This window comes from Notolepis coatsorum (assembly GCF_963971535.1).
Source record: "Notolepis coatsorum genome assembly, chromosome: 4".
NCBI lineage: Eukaryota > Metazoa > Chordata > Actinopteri > Aulopiformes > Paralepididae > Notolepis > Notolepis coatsorum.
In genome coordinates, this window is record NC_140168.1 from 17,413,666 (window position 1) to 17,436,207 (window position 22,542).

Below are 22,542 nucleotides of genomic sequence, written 5' to 3' on the forward strand. Positions count from 1 at the left end.
CTGTTAACATTAACCTGAGAACTACTAGGTAACAGTCTGTTAACATTAACCCCGAGGAACTACTAGGTACCAGTCTGTTAACATTAACCTGAGAACTACTAGGTAACAGTGTGTTAACATTAACCTGAGAACTACTAGGTAACAGTGTGTTAACATTAACCAGAGAACTACTAGGTAACAGTCTGTTAACATTAACCTGAGGACTACTAGGTAACATTAACATTAACCTGAGGAACTACTAGGTAACAGTCTGTTAACATTAACCTGAGGAACTACTAGGTACCAGTCTGTTAACATTAACCTGAGAACTACTAGGTAACAGTCTGTTAACATTAACCCCGAGGAACTACTAGGTACCAGTCTGTTAACATTAACCTGAGAACTACTAGGTAACAGTGTGTTAACATTAACCTGAGAACTACTAGGTAACAGTGTGTTAACATTAACCAGAGAACTACTAGGTAACAGTGTGTTAACATTAACCTGAGAACTACTAGGTAACAGTGTGTTAACATTAACCAGAGAACTACTAGGTAACAGTGTGTTAACATTAACCTGAGAACTACTAGGTACCAGTCTGTTAACATTAACCTGAGAACTACTAGGTAACAGTGTGTTAACATTAACCTGAGAACTACTAGGTAACAGTGTGTTAACATTAACCAGAGAACTACTAGGTAACAGTGTGTTAACATTAACCAGAGAACTACTAGGTAACATTAACATTAACCTGAGGAACTACTAGGTACCAGTCTGTTAACATTAACCTGAGAACTACTAGGTAACAGTGTGTTAACATTAACCAGAGAACTACTAGGTAACATTAACATTAACCTGAGGAACTACTAGGTACCAGTCTGTTAACATTAACCTGAGAACTACTAGGTAACAGTGTGTTAACATTAACCAGAGAACTACTAGGTAACATTAACATTAACCTGAGGAACTACTAGGTACCAGTCTGTTAACATTAACCTGAGAACTACTAGGTAACAGTGTGTTAACATTAACCTGAGAACTACTAGGTAACATTAACATTAACCCCGAGGAACTACTAGGTACCAGTCTGTTAACATTAACCTGAGAACTACTAGGTACCAGTCTGTTAACATTAACCTGAGAACTACTAGGTAACAGTGTGTTAACATTAACCTGAGAACTACTAGGTAACAGTGTGTTAACATTAACCAGAAAACTACTAGGTAACATTAACATTAACCTGAGGAACTACTAGGTAACATTAACATTAACCCAGAGGAACTACTAGGTACCAGTCTGTTAACATTAACCTGAGAACTACTAGGTAACATTAACATTAACCTGAGGAACTACTAGGTAACAGTCTGTTAACATTAACCTGAGAACTACTAGGTAACATTAACATTAACCTGAGAACTACTAGGTAACAGTCTGTTAACATTAACCTGAGAACTACTAGGTAACAGTCTGTTAACATTAACCTGAGAACTACTAGGTAACAGTCTGTTAACATTAACCTGAGGAACTACTAGGTAACGATACAGTCTGTTAACATTAACCTGAGAACTACTAGGTAACATTAACATTAACCTGAGAACTACTAGGTAACAGTCTGTTAACATTAACCTGAGAACTACTAGGTAACAGTGTGTTAACATTAACCTGAGAACTACTAGGTAACAGTGTGTTAACATTAACCTGAGAACTACTAGGTAACATTAACATTAACCTGAGGAACTACTAGGTAACATTAACATTAACCTGAGAACTACTAGGTAACATTAACATTAACATTAACCTGAGAACTACTAGGTACCAGTCTGTTAACATTAACCAGAGAACTACTAGGTAACATTAACATTAACCTGAGGAACTACTAGGTAACAGACTGTTAACATTAACCTGAGAACTACTAGGTAACAGTGTGTTAACATTAATCAGAGAACTACTAGGTAACAGTGTGTTAACATTAACCAGAGAACTACTAGGTAACAGTGTGTTAACATTAACCTGAGAACTACTAGGTAACAGTCTGTTAACATTAACCAGAGAACTACTAGGTAACATTAACATTAACCTGAGGAACTACTAGGTAACAGTCTGTTAACATTAACCCCGAGGAACTACTAGGTAACGATACAGTCTGTTAACATTAACCTGAGAACTACTAGGTAACAGTCTGTTAACATTAACCTGAGAACTACTAGGTAACGATACAGTCTGTTAACATTAACCTGAGGACTACTAGGTAACGATACAGTCTGTTAACATTAACCTGAGAACTACTAGGTAACAGTCTGTTAACATTAACCTGAGGAACTACTAGGTAACGATAGTCTGTTAACATTAACCTGAGAACTACTAGGTAACAGTCTGTTAACATTAACCTGAGAACTACTAGGTAACGATACAGTCTGTTAACATTAACCTGAGAACTACTAGGTAACGATACAGTCTGTTAACATTAACCTCAGAACTACTAGGTAACGATACAGTGTGTTAACATTAACCTGAGAACTACTAGGTAACATTAACATTAACCTGAGAACTACTAGGTAACAGTCTGTTAACATTAACCTGAGAACTACTAGGTAACGATACAGTCTGTTAACATTAACCTGAGAACTACTAGGTAACAGTCTGTTAACATTAACCTGAGAACTACTAGGTAACGATACAGTCTGTTAACATTAACCTGAGAACTACTAGGTAACGATACAGTCTGTTAACATTAACCTCAGAACTACTAGGTAACGATACAGTATGTTAACATTAACCTGAGAACTACTAGGTAACGATACAGTCTGTTAACATTAACCTGGTGAACTACTAGGGGCTTGGGGCGACAGTGGCTCGGGAGGGAGAGCAGTCGTCTGGTAATCTGGAGGTTCTCGGGTTCGAGCATGTCGAAGTGTCCTTGAGCAAGACACTTAACCCCTAACTGCTCCCGATGAGCAGGCCGGCACCTTGCATGGTCGCCTCTGCCGTCGGTGTGTGAATGTGTGAGTGAATGGGTAAAATGTGAGGAACAAATTGTAAAGCGCTTTGGATAAAAGCTGTTATATAAATGCAGCTGGTAGGATACTGACTACACCCTGAAACTATCCAACACATGGTAGAGCTGGTAGGGATGGGTACCGAATTAGGTACTTTTAAGGGTACCGACCGAATCACGCCGGTATTACCGAGTACCGAATCACGTGAGATCCGCCGGTGCCACATTTCGGTACTGAAAAAAAATTATATATATTTTTCTAACTTAAATTATTATTATTTTTATTCCGACAACGTCAATGTTTCGTTTACCACGAAACCTATGAAGTGTGCCTCACGTCAACGTTCACGCGCACAATACACGCTTACCTAGGATTTGACTTGATTCAATAACAAAGCAGTCGGGGCAATGGCAAGCCGAAAACGGTCGCAAGTGTTGTTACACTTTACAAAGCTAGATGCAGACAACGCTTGCTGCAATATTATATATTATATATGATAATAAATTATTTGAAGATTGGATTTTTTATTTAAATTTTTTTTTACAACTGAGGTAGGTAGATTGCATTTTTAGAGACTAAAGTACAGAAAAGGGGTACCGATTCAAATGTGAAAGGTACCCAACCCTAGGTAGGATACTGACTACACCCTGAACCTATCCAACACATGGTAGAGATGGTAGGATACAGACGACACCCTGAAACTATCCAACACATGGTAGAGATGGTAGGCTACCGACTACACCCTGAAACTATCCAACACATGATAGAGATGGTAGGATACAGATGACACCCTGAAACTATCCAACACATGGTAGAGATGGTAGGATACCGACGACACCCTGAAACTATCCAACACATGGTAGAGATGGTAGGCTTCCGACTACACCCTGAAACTATCCAACACATGGTAGAGATGGTAGGATACTGACTACACCCTGAAACTATCCAACACATGGTAGAGATGGTAGGATACTGACTACACCCTGAAACTATCCAACACATGGTAGAGATGGTAGGCTACAGACGACACCCTGAAAGTATCCAACACATCGCCGGATCACTTAGGTGTCTTATGGCCTTTGTCTGAGCAGAGACTGTCCAAACAATGCCACACACACACACACACACACTGAGACTGACATTGTTGCCTTCAACATTCCTGCGACTGTTCCAATAGTCCTGATGAGAGAGTTCCTCTCTGCTCCTAGTCAACAGGTCAACACTGTTCCAATAGTCCTGAGGAGAGAGTTCCTCTCTGCTCCTAGTCAACAGGTCAACACTGTTCCAATAGTCCTGATGAGAGAGTTCCTCTCTGCTCCTAGTCAACAGGTCAACACTGTTCCAATAGTCCTGAGGAGAGAGTTCCTCTCTGCTCCTAGTCAACAGGTCAACACTGTTCCAATAGTCCTGATGAGAGAGTTCCTCTCTGCTCCTAGTCAGCAGGTCAACACTGTTCCAATAGTCCTGAGGAGAGAGTTCCTCTCTGCTCCTAGTCAGCAGATCAACACTGTTCCAATAGTCCTGAGGAGAGAGTTCCTCTCTGCTCCTAGTCAACAGGTCAACACTGTTCCAATAGTCCTGAGGAGAGAGTTCCTCTCTGCTCCTAGTCAACAGGTCAACACTGTTCCAATAGTCCTGAGGAGAGAGTTCCTCTCTGCTCCTAGTCAACAGGTCAACACTGTTCCAATAGTCCTGAGGAGAGAGTTCCTCTCTGCTCCTAGTCAACAGGTCAACACTGTTCCAATAGTCCTGATGAGAGAGTTCCTCTCTGCTCCTAGTCAACAGGTCAACACTGTTCCAATAGTCCTGATGAGAGAGTTCCTCTCTGCTCCTAGTCAGCAGGTCAACACTGTTCCAATAGTCCTGAGGAGAGAGTTCCTCTCTGCTCCTAGTCAACAGGTCAACACTGTTCCAATAGTCCTGAGGAGAGAGTTCCTCTCTGCTCCTAGTCAGCAGGTCAACACTGTTCCAATAGTCCTGAGGAGAGAGTTCCTCTCTGCTCCTAGTCAACAGGTCAACACTGTTCCAATAGTCCTGAGGAGAGAGTTCCTCTCTGCTCCTAGTCAGCAGGTCAACACTGTTCCAATAGTCCTGAGGAGAGAGTTCCTCTCTGCTCCTAGTCAACAGGTCAACACTGTTCCAATAGTCCTGAGGAGAGAGTTCCTCTCTGCTCCTAGTCAGCAGGTCAACACTGTTCCAATAGTCCTGAGGAGAGAGTTCCTCTCTGCTCCTAGTCAACAGGTCAACACTGTTCCAATAGTCCTGAGGAGAGAGTTCCTCTCTGCTCCTAGTCAACAGGTCAACACTGTTCCAATAGTCCTGATGAGAGAGTTCCTCTCTGCTCCTAGTCAGCAGGTCAACACTGTTCCAATAGTCCTGAGGAGAGAGTTCCTCTCTGCTCCTAGTCAACAGGTCAACACTGTTCCAATAGTCCTGATGAGAGAGTTCCTCTCTGCTCCTAGTCAACAGGTCAACACTGTTCCAATAGTCCTGAGGAGAGAGTTCCTCTCTGCTCCTGGTCAACAGGTCAACACTGTTCCAATAGTCCTGATGAGAGAGTTCCTCTCTGCTCCTAGTCAACAGGTCAACACTGTTCCAATAGTCCTGAGGAGAGAGTTCCTCTCTGCTCCTAGTCAGCAGGTCAACACTGTTCCAATAGTCCTGAGGAGAGAGTTCCTCTCTGCTCCTAGTCAACAGATCAACACTGTTCCAATAGTCCTGATGAGAGAGTTCCTCTCTGCTCCTAGTCAACAGGTCAACACTGTTCCAATAGTCCTGAGGAGAGAGTTCCTCTCTGCTCCTAGTCAGCAGGTCAACACTGTTCCAATAGTCCTGATGAGAGAGTTCCTCTCTGCTCCTAGTCAACAGGTCAACACTGTTCCAATAGTCCTGATGAGAGAGTTCCTCTCTGCTCCTAGTCAACAGGTCAACACTGTTCCAATAGTCCTGATGAGAGAGTTCCTCTCTGCTCCTAGTCAACAGGTCAACACTGTTCCAATAGTCCTGAGGAGAGAGTTCCTCTCTGCTCCTAGTCAGCAGGTCAACACTGTTCCAATAGTCCTGATGAGAGAGTTCCTCTCTGCTCCTAGTCAACAGGTCAACACTGTTCCAATAGTCCTGATGAGAGAGTTCCTCTCTGCTCCTAGTCAACAGATCAACACTGTTCCAATAGTCCTGAGGAGAGAGTTCCTCTCTGCTCCTAGTCAGCAGGTCAACACTGTTCCAATAGTCCTGATGAGAGAGTTCCTCTCTGCTCCTAGTCAGCAGATCAACACTGTTCCAATAGTCCTGAGGAGAGAGTTCCTCTCTGCTCCTAGTCAACAGATCAACACTGTTCCAATAGTCCTGATGAGAGAGTTCCTCTCTGCTCCTAGTCAGCAGGTCAACACTGTTCCATTAGTCCTGATGAGAGAGTTCCTCTCTGCTCCTAGTCAACAGGTCAACACTGTTCCAATAGTCCTGATGAGAGAGTTCCTCTCTGCTCCTAGTCAACAGGTCAACACTGTTCCAATAGTCCTGATGAGAGAGTTCCTCTCTGCTCCTAGTCAACAGGTCAACACTGTTCCAATAGTCCTGATGAGAGAGTTCCTCTCTGCTCCTAGTCAACAGGTCAACACTGTTCCAATAGTCCTGAGGAGAGAGTTCCTCTCTGCTCCTAGTCAGCAGGTCAACACTGTTCCAATAGTCCTGATGAGAGAGTTCCTCTCTGCTCCTAGTCAACAGGTCAACACTGTTCCAATAGTCCTGATGAGAGAGTTCCTCTCTGCTCCTAGTCAACAGGTCAACACTGTTCCAATAGTCCTGATGAGAGAGTTCCTCTCTGCTCCTAGTCAGCAGGTCAACACTGTTCCAATAGTCCTGAGGAGAGAGTTCCTCTCTGCTCCTAGTCAACAGGTCAACACTGTTCCAATAGTCCTGATGAGAGAGTTCCTCTCTGCTCCTAGTCAGCAGGTCAACACTGTTCCAATAGTCCTGAGGAGAGAGTTCCTCTCTGCTCCTAGTCAACAGGTCAACTAGAGCTGCCGCGGTATCGGTATTACCGCGGTATTGCTGTTACATCATGCCCACCGCAGCGTTGGGCTGAATACCGGCATCACCGCTGTTTTTTATTATATTATTATTATTATTACGCTCTCGTTGGGCTTGCGGCTCTGCAGATATACCCTACTTCTCTGTCGAGATTCCAAGCGACCCTATTGGGTACCAGAAAAGTCACATGAAACACTGCAGACCACTGATTGGTCAGAAGAGATACGCGTCACATGCTTGGAGCATCTTGCAGTGCTTTTACTTCCTGAATCTCAGCCATGAGCCATTGATCAGAGCTCAGTCACAACACGGCTAATAGTACGTTAGCTCCCACCGGAGACCGGAGTGGATTACCGACGCCGTCGCTCCTCAGGGAACGAGGCATAATGATTTTACTGCAACGAAATGTTATAATAAAAGCCCTTCGTTCTATACACTTGTCTGATTGAAAACTTTATTAACAGACCGCAGAATGGGTACAACTCGGCACGCTCTGAGCAAAGAAAGGAACTTAGATATTAATTGAGTAACGCTTGCCTTGCTATGTGGTCCGGTAAATACGAACGTGTAACTATACTAACGTTAATGCCACAAATCGAATGCCTTTGTAATCATAAGTAGTAACGTTATAATAATAAGAAGAAGAAAGGGTCGGGGGGGTAACCGGCGGGCGCGACACCAAGGGGAGACTTCGAATCCGTGTTTCACTTTTAATAACGAATGCGTGCATGCCGAATCCCAAACAATATTCATGCTGCAAAGTCATCCTCTAAAGATAGACATTTAGACTAGAGGCAGGCTATATGCTATATAAAGAGTAGACTACAAAAAAATGCATTCAAACTTTTTTTTTTGTGTGTGTGTGTGCGGTAATACCGCGGCGGTAGGAAATATTTTGCAAATGTGTGCGGTAAGGAAAACATCAATACCGCGGCAGCTCTAAGGTCAACACTGTTCCAATAGTCCTGAGGAGAGAGTTCCTCTCTGCTCCTAGTCAACAGGTCAACACTGTTCCAATAGTCCTGAGGAGAGAGTTCCTCTCTGCTCCTAGTCAACAGGTCAACACTGTTCCAATAGTCCTGATGAGAGAGTTCCTCTCTGCTCCTAGTCAGCAGGTCAACACTGTTCCAATAGTCCTGATGAGAGAGTTCCTCTCTGCTCCTAGTCAACAGGTCAACACTGTTCCAATAGTCCTGATGAGAGAGTTCCTCTCTGCTCCTAGTCAACAGGTCAACACTGTTCCAATAGTCCTGAGGAGAGAGTTCCTCTCTGCTCCTAGTCAACAGGTCAACACTGTTCCAATAGTCCTGATGAGAGAGTTCCTCTCTGCTCCTAGTCAACAGGTCAACACTGTTCCAATAGTCCTGAGGAGAGAGTTCCTCTCTGCTCCTAGTCAGCAGGTCAACACTGTTCCAATAGTCCTGAGGAGAGAGTTCCTCTCTGCTCCTAGTCAGCAGGTCAACACTGTTCCAATAGTCCTGAGGAGAGAGTTCCTCTCTGCTCCTAGTCAGCAGGTCAACACTGTTCCAATAGTCCTGATGAGAGAGTTCCTCTCTGCTCCTAGTCAGCAGGTCAACACTGTTCCAATAGTCCTGAGGAGAGAGTTCCTCTCTGCTCCTAGTCAACAGGTCAACACTGTTCCAATAGTCCTGAGGAGAGAGTTCCTCTCTGCTCCTAGTCAGCAGATCAACACTGTTCCAATAGTCCTGAGGAGAGAGTTCCTCTCTGCTCCTAGTCAGCAGGTCAACACTGTTCCAATAGTCCTGAGGAGAGAGTTCCTCTCTGCTCCTAGTCAGCAGGTCAACACTGTTCCAATAGTCCTGATGAGAGAGTTCCTCTCTGCTCCTAGTCAGCAGGTCAACACTGTTCCAATAGTCCTGAGGAGAGAGTTCCTCTCTGCTCCTAGTCAACAGGTCAACACTGTTCCAATAGTCCTGAGGAGAGAGTTCCTCTCTGCTCCTAGTCAGCAGATCAACACTGTTCCAATAGTCCTGAGGAGAGAGTTCCTCTCTGCTCCTAGTCAACAGGTCAACACTGTTCCAATAGTCCTGATGAGAGAGTTCCTCTCTGCTCCTAGTCAGCAGGTCAACACTGTTCCAATAGTCCTGAGGAGAGAGTTCATCTCTGCTCCTAGTCAACAGGTCAACACTGTTCCAATAGTCCTGATGAGAGAGTTCCTCTCTGCTCCTAGTCAACAGGTCAACACTGTTCCAATAGTCCTGATGAGAGAGTTCCTCTCTGCTCCTAGTCAACAGGTCAACACTGTTCCAATAGTCCTGAGGAGAGAGTTCCTCTCTGCTCCTAGTCAGCAGGTCAACACTGTTCCAATAGTCCTGAGGAGAGAGTTCCTCTCTGCTCCTAGTCAACAGGTCAACACTGTTCCAATAGTCCTGAGGAGAGAGTTCCTCTCTGCTCCTAGTCAACAGGTCAACACTGTTCCAATAGTCCTGAGGAGAGAGTTCCTCTCTGCTCCTAGTCAACAGGTCAACACTGTTCCAATAGTCCTGAGGAGAGAGTTCCTCTCTGCTCCTAGTCAACAGGTCAACACTGTTCCAATAGTCCTGAGGAGAGAGTTCCTCTCTGCTCCTAGTCAACAGGTCAACACTGTTCCAATAGTCCTGAGGAGAGAGTTCCTCTCTGCTCCTAGTCAACAGGTCAACACTGTTCCAATAGTCCTGATGAGAGAGTTCCTCTCTGCTCCTAGTCAACAGGTCAACACTGTTCCAATAGTCCTGATGAGAGAGTTCCTCTCTGCTCCTAGTCAGCAGGTCAACACTGTTCCAATAGTCCTGAGGAGAGAGTTCCTCTCTGCTCCTAGTCAACAGGTCAACACTGTTCCAATAGTCCTGAGGAGAGAGTTCCTCTCTGCTCCTAGTCAACAGGTCAACACTGTTCCAATAGTCCTGAGGAGAGAGTTCCTCTCTGCTCCTAGTCAACAGGTCAACACTGTTCCAATAGTCCTGATGAGAGAGTTCCTCTCTGCTCCTAGTCAGCAGGTCAACACTGTTCCAATAGTCCTGAGGAGAGAGTTCCTCTCTGCTCCTAGTCAACAGGTCAACACTGTTCCAATAGTCCTGAGGAGAGAGTTCCTCTCTGCTCCTAGTCAACAGGTCAACACTGTTCCAATAGTCCTGATGAGAGAGTTCCTCTCTGCTCCTAGTCAACAGGTCAACACTGTTCCAATAGTCCTGATGAGAGAGTTCCTCTCTGCTCCTAGTCAGCAGGTCAACACTGTTCCAATAGTCCTGAGGAGAGAGTTCCTCTCTGCTCCTAGTCAACAGGTCAACACTGTTCCAATAGTCCTGATGAGAGAGTTCCTCTCTGCTCCTAGTCAACAGGTCAACACTGTTCCAATAGTCCTGAGGAGAGAGTTCCTCTCTGCTCCTAGTCAACAGGTCAACACTGTTCCAATAGTCCTGATGAGAGAGTTCCTCTCTGCTCCTAGTCAACAGGTCAACACTGTTCCAATAGTCCTGATGAGAGAGTTCCTCTCTGCTCCTAGTCAACAGGTCAACACTGTTCCAATAGTCCTGATGAGAGAGTTCCTCTCTGCTCCTAGTCAGCAGGTCAACACTGTTCCAATAGTCCTGATGAGAGAGTTCCTCTCTGCTCCTAGTCAACAGGTCAACACTGTTCCAATAGTCCTGAGGAGAGAGTTCCTCTCTGCTCCTAGTCAGCAGGTCAACACTGTTCCAATAGTCCTGAGGAGAGAGTTCCTCTCTGCTCCTAGTCAGCAGGTCAACACTGTTCCAATAGTCCTGATGAGAGAGTTCCTCTCTGCTCCTAGTCAACAGGTCAACACTGTTCCAATAGTCCTGAGGAGAGAGTTCCTCTCTGCTCCTAGTCAGCAGGTCAACACTGTTCCAATAGTCCTGATGAGAGAGTTCCTCTCTGCTCCTAGTCAACAGGTCAACACTGTTCCAATAGTCCTGATGAGAGAGTTCCTCTCTGCTCCTAGTCAACAGGTCAACACTGTTCCAATAGTCCTGAGGAGAGAGTTCCTCTCTGCTCCTAGTCAGCAGATCAACACTGTTCCAATAGTCCTGATGAGAGAGTTCCTCTCTGCTCCTAGTCAGCAGATCAACACTGTTCCAATAGTCCTGATGAGAGAGTTCCTCTCTGCTCCTAGTCAACAGGTCAACACTGTTCCAATAGTCCTGATGAGAGAGTTCCTCTCTGCTCCTAGTCAGCAGGTCAACACTGTTCCAATAGTCCTGATGAGAGAGTTCCTCTCTGCTCCTAGTCAACAGGTCAACACTGTTCCAATAGTCCTGATGAGAGAGTTCCTCTCTGCTCCTAGTCAGCAGGTCAACACTGTTCCAATAGTCCTGAGGAGAGAGTTCCTCTCTGCTCCTAGTCAACAGGTCAACACTGTTCCAATAGTCCTGATGAGAGAGTTCCTCTCTGCTCCTAGTCAACAGGTCAACACTGTTCCAATAGTCCTGATGAGAGAGTTCCTCTCTGCTCCTAGTCAACAGATCAACACTGTTCCAATAGTCCTGATGAGAGAGTTCCTCTCTGCTCCTAGTCAGCAGGTCAACACTGTTCCAATAGTCCTGAGGAGAGAGTTCCTCTCTGCTCCTAGTCAACAGGTCAACACTGTTCCAATAGTCCTGATGAGAGAGTTCCTCTCTGCTCCTAGTCAGCAGGTCAACACTGTTCCAATAGTCCTGAGGAGAGAGTTCCTCTCTGCTCCTAGTCAACAGGTCAACACTGTTCCAATAGTCCTGAGGAGAGAGTTCCTCTCTGCTCCTAGTCAACAGGTCAACACTGTTCCAATAGTCCTGAGGAGAGAGTTCCTCTCTGCTCCTAGTCAACAGGTCAACACTGTTCCAATAGTCCTGAGGAGAGAGTTCCTCTCTGCTCCTAGTCAACAGGTCAACACTGTTCCAATAGTCCTGATGAGAGAGTTCCTCTCTGCTCCTAGTCAACAGGTCAACACTGTTCCAATAGTCCTGAGGAGAGAGTTCCTCTCTGCTCCTAGTCAACAGATCAACACTGTTCCAATAGTCCTGATGAGAGAGTTCCTCTCTGCTCCTAGTCAACAGATCAACACTGTTCCAATAGTCCTGATGAGAGAGTTCCTCTCTGCTCCTAGTCAACAGGTCAACACTGTTCCAATAGTCCTGATGAGAGAGTTCCTCTCTGCTCCTAGTCAACAGGTCAACACTGTTCCAATAGTCCTGATGAGAGAGTTCCTCTCTGCTCCTAGTCAACAGGTCAACACTGTTCCAATAGTCCTGAGGAGAGAGTTCCTCTCTGCTCCTAGTCAACAGGTCAACACTGTTCCAATAGTCCTGAGGAGAGAGTTCCTCTCTGCTCCTAGTCAGCAGGTCAACACTGTTCCAATAGTCCTGAGGAGAGAGTTCCTCTCTGCTCCTAGTCAACAGGTCAACACTGTTCCAATAGTCCTGATGAGAGAGTTCCTCTCTGCTCCTAGTCAACAGGTCAACACTGTTCCAATAGTCCTGAGGAGAGAGTTCCTCTCTGCTCCTAGTCAACAGGTCAACACTGTTCCAATAGTCCTGATGAGAGAGTTCCTCTCTGCTCCTAGTCAACAGGTCAACACTGTTCCAATAGTCCTGAGGAGAGAGTTCCTCTCTGCTCCTAGTCAACAGGTCAACACTGTTCCAATAGTCCTGATGAGAGAGTTCCTCTCTGCTCCTAGTCAACAGGTCAACACTGTTCCAATAGTCCTGATGAGAGAGTTCCTCTCTGCTCCTAGTCAGCAGGTCAACACTGTTCCAATAGTCCTGATGAGAGAGTTCCTCTCTGCTCCTAGTCAACAGGTCAACACTGTTCCAATAGTCCTGAGGAGAGAGTTCCTCTCTGCTCCTAGTCAACAGGTCAACACTGTTCCAATAGTCCTGATGAGAGAGTTCCTCTCTGCTCCTAGTCAACAGATCAACACTGTTCCAATAGTCCTGAGGAGAGAGTTCCTCTCTGCTCCTAGTCAACAGATCAACACTGTTCCAATAGTCCTGATGAGAGAGTTCCTCTCTGCTCCTAGTCAACAGGTCAACACTGTTCCAATAGTCCTGATGAGAGAGTTCCTCTCTGCTCCTAGTCAACAGGTCAACACTGTTCCAATAGTCCTGAGGAGAGAGTTCCTCTCTGCTCCTAGTCAACAGGTCAACACTGTTCCAATAGTCCTGAGGAGAGAGTTCCTCTCTGCTCCTAGTCAGCAGGTCAACACTGTTCCAATAGTCCTGAGGAGAGAGTTCCTCTCTGCTCCTAGTCAACAGGTCAACACTGTTCCAATAGTCCTGATGAGAGAGTTCCTCTCTGCTCCTAGTCAACAGGTCAACACTGTTCCAATAGTCCTGATGAGAGAGTTCCTCTCTGCTCCTAGTCAACAGGTCAACACTGTTCCAATAGTCCTGATGAGAGAGTTCCTCTCTGCTCCTAGTCAGCAGGTCAACACTGTTCCAATAGTCCTGAGGAGAGAGTTCCTCTCTGCTCCTAGTCAACAGGTCAACACTGTTCCAATAGTCCTGAGGAGAGAGTTCCTCTCTGCTCCTAGTCAACAGGTCAACACTGTTCCAATAGTCCTGAGGAGAGAGTTCCTCTCTGCTCCTAGTCAACAGGTCAACACTGTTCCAATAGTCCTGAGGAGAGAGTTCCTCTCTGCTCCTAGTCAACAGGTCAACACTGTTCCAATAGTCCTGATGAGAGAGTTCCTCTCTGCTCCTAGTCAACAGGTCAACACTGTTCCAATAGTCCTGAGGAGAGAGTTCCTCTCTGCTCCTAGTCAACAGGTCAACACTGTTCCAATAGTCCTGATGAGAGAGTTCCTCTCTGCTCCTAGTCAACAGATCAACACTGTTCCAATAGTCCTGAGGAGAGAGTTCCTCTCTGCTCCTAGTCAACAGATCAACACTGTTCCAATAGTCCTGATGAGAGAGTTCCTCTCTGCTCCTAGTCAACAGGTCAACACTGTTCCAATAGTCCTGATGAGAGAGTTCCTCTCTGCTCCTAGTCAACAGGTCAACACTGTTCCAATAGTCCTGAGGAGAGAGTTCCTCTCTGCTCCTAGTCAACAGGTCAACACTGTTCCAATAGTCCTGAGGAGAGAGTTCCTCTCTGCTCCTAGTCAGCAGGTCAACACTGTTCCAATAGTCCTGAGGAGAGAGTTCCTCTCTGCTCCTAGTCAACAGGTCAACACTGTTCCAATAGTCCTGATGAGAGAGTTCCTCTCTGCTCCTAGTCAACAGGTCAACACTGTTCCAATAGTCCTGATGAGAGAGTTCCTCTCTGCTCCTAGTCAACAGGTCAACACTGTTCCAATAGTCCTGATGAGAGAGTTCCTCTCTGCTCCTAGTCAGCAGGTCAACACTGTTCCAATAGTCCTGAGGAGAGAGTTCCTCTCTGCTCCTAGTCAACAGGTCAACACTGTTCCAATAGTCCTGAGGAGAGAGTTCCTCTCTGCTCCTAGTCAACAGGTCAACACTGTTCCAATAGTCCTGAGGAGAGAGTTCCTCTCTGCTCCTAGTCAACAGGTCAACACTGTTCCAATAGTCCTGAGGAGAGAGTTCCTCTCTGCTCCTAGTCAACAGGTCAACACTGTTCCAATAGTCCTGATGAGAGAGTTCCTCTCTGCTCCTAGTCAACAGGTCAACACTGTTCCAATAGTCCTGATGAGAGAGTTCCTCTCTGCTCCTAGTCAACAGGTCAACACTGTTCCAATAGTCCTGAGGAGAGAGTTCCTCTCTGCTCCTAGTCAACAGGTCAACACTGTTCCAATAGTCCTGAGGAGAGAGTTCCTCTCTGCTCCTAGTCAGCAGGTCAACACTGTTCCAATAGTCCTGATGAGAGAGTTCCTCTCTGCTCCTAGTCAACAGATCAACACTGTTCCAATAGTCCTGATGAGAGAGTTCCTCTCTGCTCCTAGTCAACAGGTCAACACTGTTCCAATAGTCCTGATGAGAGAGTTCCTCTCTGCTCCTAGTCAACAGATCAACACTGTTCCAATAGTCCTGAGGAGAGAGTTCCTCTCTGCTCCTAGTCAACAGGTCAACACTGTTCCAATAGTCCTGAGGAGAGAGTTCCTCTCTGCTCCTAGTCAACAGGTCAACACTGTTCCAATAGTCCTGATGAGAGAGTTCCTCTCTGCTCCTAGTCAACAGGTCAACACTGTTCCAATAGTCCTGATGAGAGAGTTCCTCTCTGCTCCTAGTCAACAGGTCAACACTGTTCCAATAGTCCTGATGAGAGAGTTCCTCTCTGCTCCTAGTCAGCAGGTCAACACTGTTCCAATAGTCCTGAGGAGAGAGTTCCTCTCTGCTCCTAGTCAGCAGGTCAACACTGTTCCAATAGTCCTGATGAGAGAGTTCCTCTCTGCTCCTAGTCAACAGGTCAACACTGTTCCAATAGTCCTGATGAGAGAGTTCCTCTCTGCTCCTAGTCAGCAGGTCAACACTGTTCCAATAGTCCTGAGGAGAGAGTTCCTCTCTGCTCCTAGTCAACAGGTCAACACTGTTCCAATAGTCCTGATGAGAGAGTTCCTCTCTGCTCCTAGTCAACAGGTCAACACTGTTCCAATAGTCCTGAGAGAGTTCCTCTCTGCTCCTAGTCAACAGGTCAACACTGTTCCAATAGTCCTGAGGAGAGAGTTCCTCTCTGCTCCTAGTCAACAGATCAACACTGTTCCAATAGTCCTGATGAGAGAGTTCCTCTCTGCTCCTAGTCAGCAGGTCAACACTGTTCCAATAGTCCTGAGGAGAGAGTTCCTCTCTGCTCCTAGTCAACAGGTCAACACTGTTCCAATAGTCCTGATGAGAGAGTTCCTCTCTGCTCCTAGTCAGCAGGTCAACACTGTTCCAATAGTCCTGAGGAGAGAGTTCCTCTCTGCTCCTAGTCAACAGGTCAACACTGTTCCAATAGTCCTGATGAGAGAGTTCCTCTCTGCTCCTAGTCAACAGGTCAACACTGTTCCAATAGTCCTGAGGAGAGAGTTCCTCTCTGCTCCTAGTCAACAGGTCAACACTGTTCCAATAGTCCTGAGGAGAGAGTTCCTCTCTGCTCCTAGTCAACAGGTCAACACTGTTCCAATAGTCCTGAGGAGAGAGGTCCTCTCTGCTCCTAGTCAACAGATCAACACTGTTCCAATAGTCCTGAGGAGAGAGTTCCTCTCTGCTCCTAGTCAACAGGTCAACACTGTTCCAATAGTCCTGATGAGAGAGTTCCTCTCTGCTCCTAGTCAACAGGTCAACACTGTTCCAATAGTCCTGAGGAGAGAGTTCCTCTCTGCTCCTAGTCAGCAGATCAACACTGTTCCAATAGTCCTGAGGAGAGAGTTCCTCTCTGCTCCTAGTCAGCAGATCAACAGCAGGACAGTCTGGTCACTGTTGCTACAACACAGCCCTGCCTGGTAGAGGTAGAGCGTTGGGGGGTGAGGGGGTAAAGGAGAGAGGACACACTATTGATGATGATGATGACAACACTTCAATTTAAATTCAAATTTAAATGCATTGTTTCAAAGTGTCATGTTCTACAGATTTAGAGGGGAAATCTAAAATGAACTGAAGGTAATCATGTTACCATGTGTGAGTATTCTAGTAGATTATGTTACCATGTTTGAGTATTCTGGTAGATTATGTTACCATGTTTGAGTAGGGCTGGGCGATATAACGATAACGATAAATATCGCGATATATTTTAATAATCGATTATCGCGATATGATTTTTTTCCATATCGCCCAGCCCTATGTTTGAGTATTCTGGTAGATTATGTTACCATGTTTGAGTATTCTGGTAGATTATGTTACCATGTTTGAGTATTCTGGTAGATTATGTTACCATGTTTGAGTATTATAGTAGATTATGTTACAGTGTTTGAGTTCTCAGTAGATTATGTTACCATGTTTGAGTATTATAGTAGATTATGTTACAGTGTTTGAGTTCTCAGTAGATTATGTTACCATGTTTGAGTATTATAGTAGATTATGTTACCATGTTTGAGTATTCTGGTAGATTATGTTACCATGTTTGAGTATTCTGGTAGATTATGTTACCATGTTTGAGTATTCTGGTAGATTATGTTCCTTATTGCATTCATAAACAGCCAAAGCAGGTAATCTGTAATGATGATAAAAACACTATTCAGTTTGTAGTCGGTACATTTTATTACATTGTTTAAGTACACCTTCTACCGATTTGTAAATCTCAGCAGATGGTGTTACCAGGTTTGAGTTCTCAGTAGATTATGTTATCAGGTTTGAGTTCTCACCAGATTGTTATTTATTGCATTTATAAACGGGTAACCTGTAGCTGGATTATTAACGTTTTGGAAAATAACCTTTTACTGCCTGCCAGCGTTTGACTCCCTGTTCAGTTAACATTAGGAAGTGGAGGTGGGGGGGGGGGGTCTTTGTACCGTAAGTGGTCGTCTCTTAAGTGGGAACAAATTTAGCCTGAGTCAGTGGGCCCTTATCTGATGAGAAAAGGGCTTTTGTTCGATGACGTACGTCCAGTGGAATGTCGCAGGGCGTCGTGAGGCAGGAGGGCGCAGGAGACTGATTCTGGGTCAGTTCCAAACTCACAACGCGAGTTTCAGGGAGGTGCTTTTTTTCTTTTCTTTTTTTTCTTTTCTTTCCTCTCTAGACGTTCATTCCTAATAGACATTCTAGTTTTCCTGATTGAACCTTTATTTTCTGGTCTTTATCTTGACTTGATCTAGAATCAAACATATTAATAATAATACTACTACTACTACTACTAATAATAATAATAATAATAATAATACACTTTATTTGTATAGCACCTTTCATACAAGAATTGCAGCCAAGTGCTTCACAGCAGTAAAATAGAACATAAAATAGACATATAATAGACATATAATAGGCATAAAATAGACATATAATAGGCATAAAATAGACATATAATAGGCATAAAATAGACAGGCATATCATTGACAGAATAAAAGCAATGCAGAGACAGTGAGAAAAGGATCAAAGCAGTGCAGGTGATGACAATAACAATAACAGCACAGGATAACGCCAACCCTTTTCTGTTGTTCAGCTGTACAAATAGCAGTGTATTAAAATGCTAAGTGTAACCCCCCCCTTGCAACCATAGAGTTATTGATCTAGAATCAACCATAGATGCAGTTGGGGGGTTTCTATATGTCTGTCAGGAGGTCTCTATGTTATGTGTCTGTCAGTAGGTTTCTATTTGTCTGGTTTCTATGTGTCTGTCAGGAGTTTCTATCTGTCTGTCAGGAGTTTCTATCTGTCTGTCAGGAGTTTCTATCTGTCTGTCAGGAGTTTCTATTTGTCTGTCCGTAGTTTCTATCTGTCTGTCAGGAGTTTCTATTTGTCTGTCAGTAGTTTCTATCTGTCTGTCAGGAGGTTTCTATTTGTCTGTCAGTAGGTTTCTATCTGTCTGTCACAGGGTTCGAAATTAACGGGGGCTTGGGGCAAAATGCCCTCGAAAATTGACCAAATGCCCTCGAAAATCAGTTAAGGGGGGCAAAAAAAGCCCCCGACAGTTTACTAATTATATATATAATTATATATATGCTCTACAGTGCGCGCATTTCCCTCGTATTGCCCCTAATAATATGTGTGTGTGCAAACCGGAAAAATCATTTACTTGCAGTGTGCGAGACAGACGAGTGATTGTGAAGATTACAAAACAGCTCCGCTGTTAATAGTTCAGATTGAAACTGGACTGAAATTCAGTTTTTGGGTGGAATGTTTGTTCCAAGGAGGAGGGAGGCGGGGCCCGCTGCGTGTTACAGGCACTTGAGAGGTGCTGCGAACACAGAGAGAGCGCTCTGCTCTCATCAAGCATTACACTGCTATCTTAACGTTAGCAAGCTAAGCATCTGCATAGCGCGACCTGTGTAACGTTAAGTAACTTGTGTTCGGCGGGGAAAGACCATTCCATTTGTAACACAACTCCAAAAGAATAACATCCAAATCCGATCCCGATGCGCATTTCCTTCATTCCACAGCGCTGAGCGCGCAACGTATTTCATTGATCGATCTGGCCAGAGCCTATACTCACAAACGTTGCGTGTGTGGGGTTTTTCATCAATTTGAAACAAGCCTCTTGACTGTTGGAATTAGGGATGTTAAAAATAAAATATCTAATAATATTATTCAATATTAGACATTCATTGATCCAGAGGCAACCGGTTATTATATCAAGACAACAACACAACTTGCCCTCACTCATGGACAATACTATTTAATCTATTTAGATAGAGTATGTATGTATTATTTACAGATAATTGAAGGTACCTCAAAACATGAAACCAAGCCATGATGTCACACATCGTGTGCGTGTGTGTGTGTTACTTGAACAATTGTCACTGTGCTCCTAAATTTCTGTGTGCTCCTAAATTTGTATTTAGATTTTATTTATTAACATTTTATTTAGGAGCACATGTGCTCCTTGGGAAAAAGGTTAGCGTAGAGCCCTATATATGGAGACATTAACATTACGTTATCAAACATAGGGACGAAGACTGTAAAAAAAAGTGTCAAGAATGTTTTATAATCTTTATGTTAATTTTCATTATAAAAATGTTGTGCCCCCGAAATAAATAAAAAAAGCCCCCGAAAAGCAATTAAGGGGGGCAAAAAAAGCCCTTGAAAAAAAATGTTAATTTCTAACCCTGGTCTGTCAGGAGTTTCTATTTGTCTGTCAGTAGGTTTCTATTTGTCTGTCAGGAGTTTCTATGTGTCTGTCAGTAGGTTTCTATTTGTTTGTCAGGAGTTTCTATTTGTCTGTCAGTAGGTTTCTATCGGTCTGTCAGTAGGTTTCTATCTGTCTGTCAGTAGGTTTCTATTTGTCTGTCAGTAGGTTTCTATCTGTCTGTCAGGAGTTTCTATGTGTCTGTCAGTAGGTTTCTATCTGTCTGTCAGGAGTTTCTATTTGTCTGTCAGTAGGTTTCTATCTGTCTGTCAGGAGGTTTCTATTTGTCTGTCAGGAGTTTCTATGTGTCTGTCAGGAGGTTTCTGTGTCTAGGAGGAGGTATAGATACAGGAGGAGGTATAGATACACAGGAGGAGGTATAGATACAGGAGGAGGTATAGATACAGGAGGAGGTATAGATACAGGAGGAGGTATAGATACAGGAGGAGGTATAGATACAGGAGGAGGTATAGATACAGGAGGAGGTATAGATACAGGAGGAGGTATAGATACAGGAGGAGGTATAGATACAGGAGGAGGTATAGATACAGGAGGAGGTATAGATATACAGGAGGAGGTATAGATACAGGAGGAGGTATAGATACAGGAGGAGGTATAGATACAGGAGGAGGTATAGATACAGGAGGAGGTATAGATACAGGATGAGGTATAGATACAGGAGGAGGTATAGACACAGGAGGAGGTATAGATACAGGAGGAGGTATAGATACAGGAGGATGTATAGATACAGGAGGAGGTATAGATACAGGAGGATGTATACAGATATCTCTGTCATGACATCATATTTCCTGTGGACCTGAACAATAGAACAACATTCATGGTGGCTTCTTCCTCCAGTGATGATGATGTCACTGTTTGGAATGCGTCCCCTCCTCCACGTGTCCCATGCTGACCTGTGGAATCTCAGGAATTAGATAGATAGACATGTTCATATAGCGAGATATCATCGGTTGGCATGGCAACAAGACGTCCATATACGAACCAATACCCAAGTAAAATTTTGGAAGAAATTATTAAAAGCCGGAATTAAAAATATGATTTTATACACAACTAGGAATGTACGCTCGGTAGAACACAAATGTCCACCTGGCACACACCAGACACACTTCTCGTTCTTAGTTGTGACCTCCCTGATGACTTGTTGTCGTACAGAACTTGTAAGTCGCTTTGGATAAAAGCGTTCAGCTAAACGACGAGATGTAAATGTAAAATGTAGCATCATGTTCGAAACAGGTTCCAAGTACGAGGGGGATCAGATCCCAACAGAACATTCTCCTGTGTCTCCCCTACTCTGTCTCCCTGCTGGCCTGGGATCAGATCCCACCAGAACCTTCTCTCCTGCGTCTCCCCTACTCTGTCTCTCTCTCAGCCTCCCTACTGTCTCAATAAAGAACCTTCTCTCCTACTCTCTCCCTCTCAGCCTCCCTACTGTCTCAATAAAGAACCTTCTCTCCTACTCTCTCCCTCTCAGCCTCCCTACTGTCTCAATAAAGAACCGTCTCTCCAACTCTGTCTCCCTCTCAGCCTCGCTAATGTCTCAATAAAGAACCTTCTCTCCTACTCTATCTCCCTCTCAGCCTCCCTACTGTCTTAATAAAGAACCTTCTCTCCTACTCTATCTCCCTCTCAGCCTCCCTACTGTCTCAATAAAGAACCTTCTCTCCTACTCTCTCCCTCTCTCAGCCTCCCTACTGTCTCAATAAAGAACCGTCTCTCCTACTCTCTCCCTCTCAGCCTCCCTACTGTCTCAATAAAGAACCTTCTCTCCTACTCTTTCTCCCTCTCAGCCTCCCTACTGTCTCAATAAAGAACCTTCTCTCCTACTCTTTCTCCCTCTCAGCCTCCCTACTGTCTCAATAAAGAACCTTCTCTCCTACTCTGTCTCCCTCTCAGCCTCCCTACTGTCTCAATAAAGAACCTTCTCTCCTACTCTCTCCCTCTCTCAGCCTCCCTACTGTCTCAATAAAGAACCTTCTCTCCTACTCTCTCCCTCTCTCAGCCTCCCTACTGTCTCAATAAAGAACCTTCTCTCCTACTCTCTCTCTCTCAGCCTCCCTACTGTCTCAATAAAGAACCTTCTCTCCTACTCTCTCCCTCTCTCAGCCTCCCTACTGTCTCAATAAGGAACCTTCTCTCCTACTCTGTCTCTCTCAGCCTCCCTACTGTCTCAATAAAGAACCTTCTCTCCTACTCTGTCTCTCTCAGCCTCCCTACTGTCTCAATAAGGAACATTCTCTCCTACTCTGTCTCTCTCAGCCTCCCTACTGTCTCAATAAAGAACCTTCTCTCCTACTCTGTCTCTCTCAGCCTCCCTACTGTCTCAATAAGGAACATTCTCTCCTACTCTGTCTCCCTCTCAGCCTCCCTACTGTCTCAATTAGGGATGCCCCGATCACGTTTTTTGCCACCGATACCGATCGTCGTGAGCCATATCGGCCGATACCGATCCGATACCGATCGTTTTTGATTAAAAAGAAATTAAAAATTATTTTATATAAAAAGTTTTTTTTTTTTTTTTTTTTTTTTAATAAAATATATATATTATATAATTAGACTTGTACTTGTATTATCTGCGAGACATCGCCACCACGCAACAAGTCAAAATGCTCGCTATCTGCAAACAGCTCCACTGTCTGTGTACTCTAGTAGCCTCCAGCTCCAAAAAGGATTCTCCGGCGCTGCAGCGGGACCCTATTGGTAACGTTATGCTTTGGTCATTTCACATTCAGCAAGCCCTCAGCTCGAATACGCATTCAATCAATGTTATAAGACATTGATATCAGGATCTATCTGTAGCTACTGCTAGCCGGCTAGATGACGTTAAGACAACTATTTAGTTCAATCGGACATTTCGTTTTAAACTGTGAACTAACGT

The 22,542-nt window shown here is 44.5% G+C and overlaps 1 protein-coding gene across 5 annotated transcripts in view; it reads left to right on the forward strand.

The window, feature by feature from the left end:
- Positions 1 to 22,542, forward strand: part of pkn2a (protein kinase N2a) — a 132,408-nt gene that overhangs the window by 34,786 nt on the left and 75,080 nt on the right. Inside the window, exon 1 of one of the 5 annotated variants that reach the window (XM_084313644.1) lies at positions 2,099 to 2,109. The exons of the other annotated variants lie outside the window; for them this stretch is intronic. The gene's annotated coding sequence lies outside the window, so the exon portion shown is untranslated. Of the gene's footprint in view, positions 1 to 2,098; positions 2,110 to 22,542 lie in introns of those variants that run through there. 5 annotated transcript variants of the gene reach the window in all.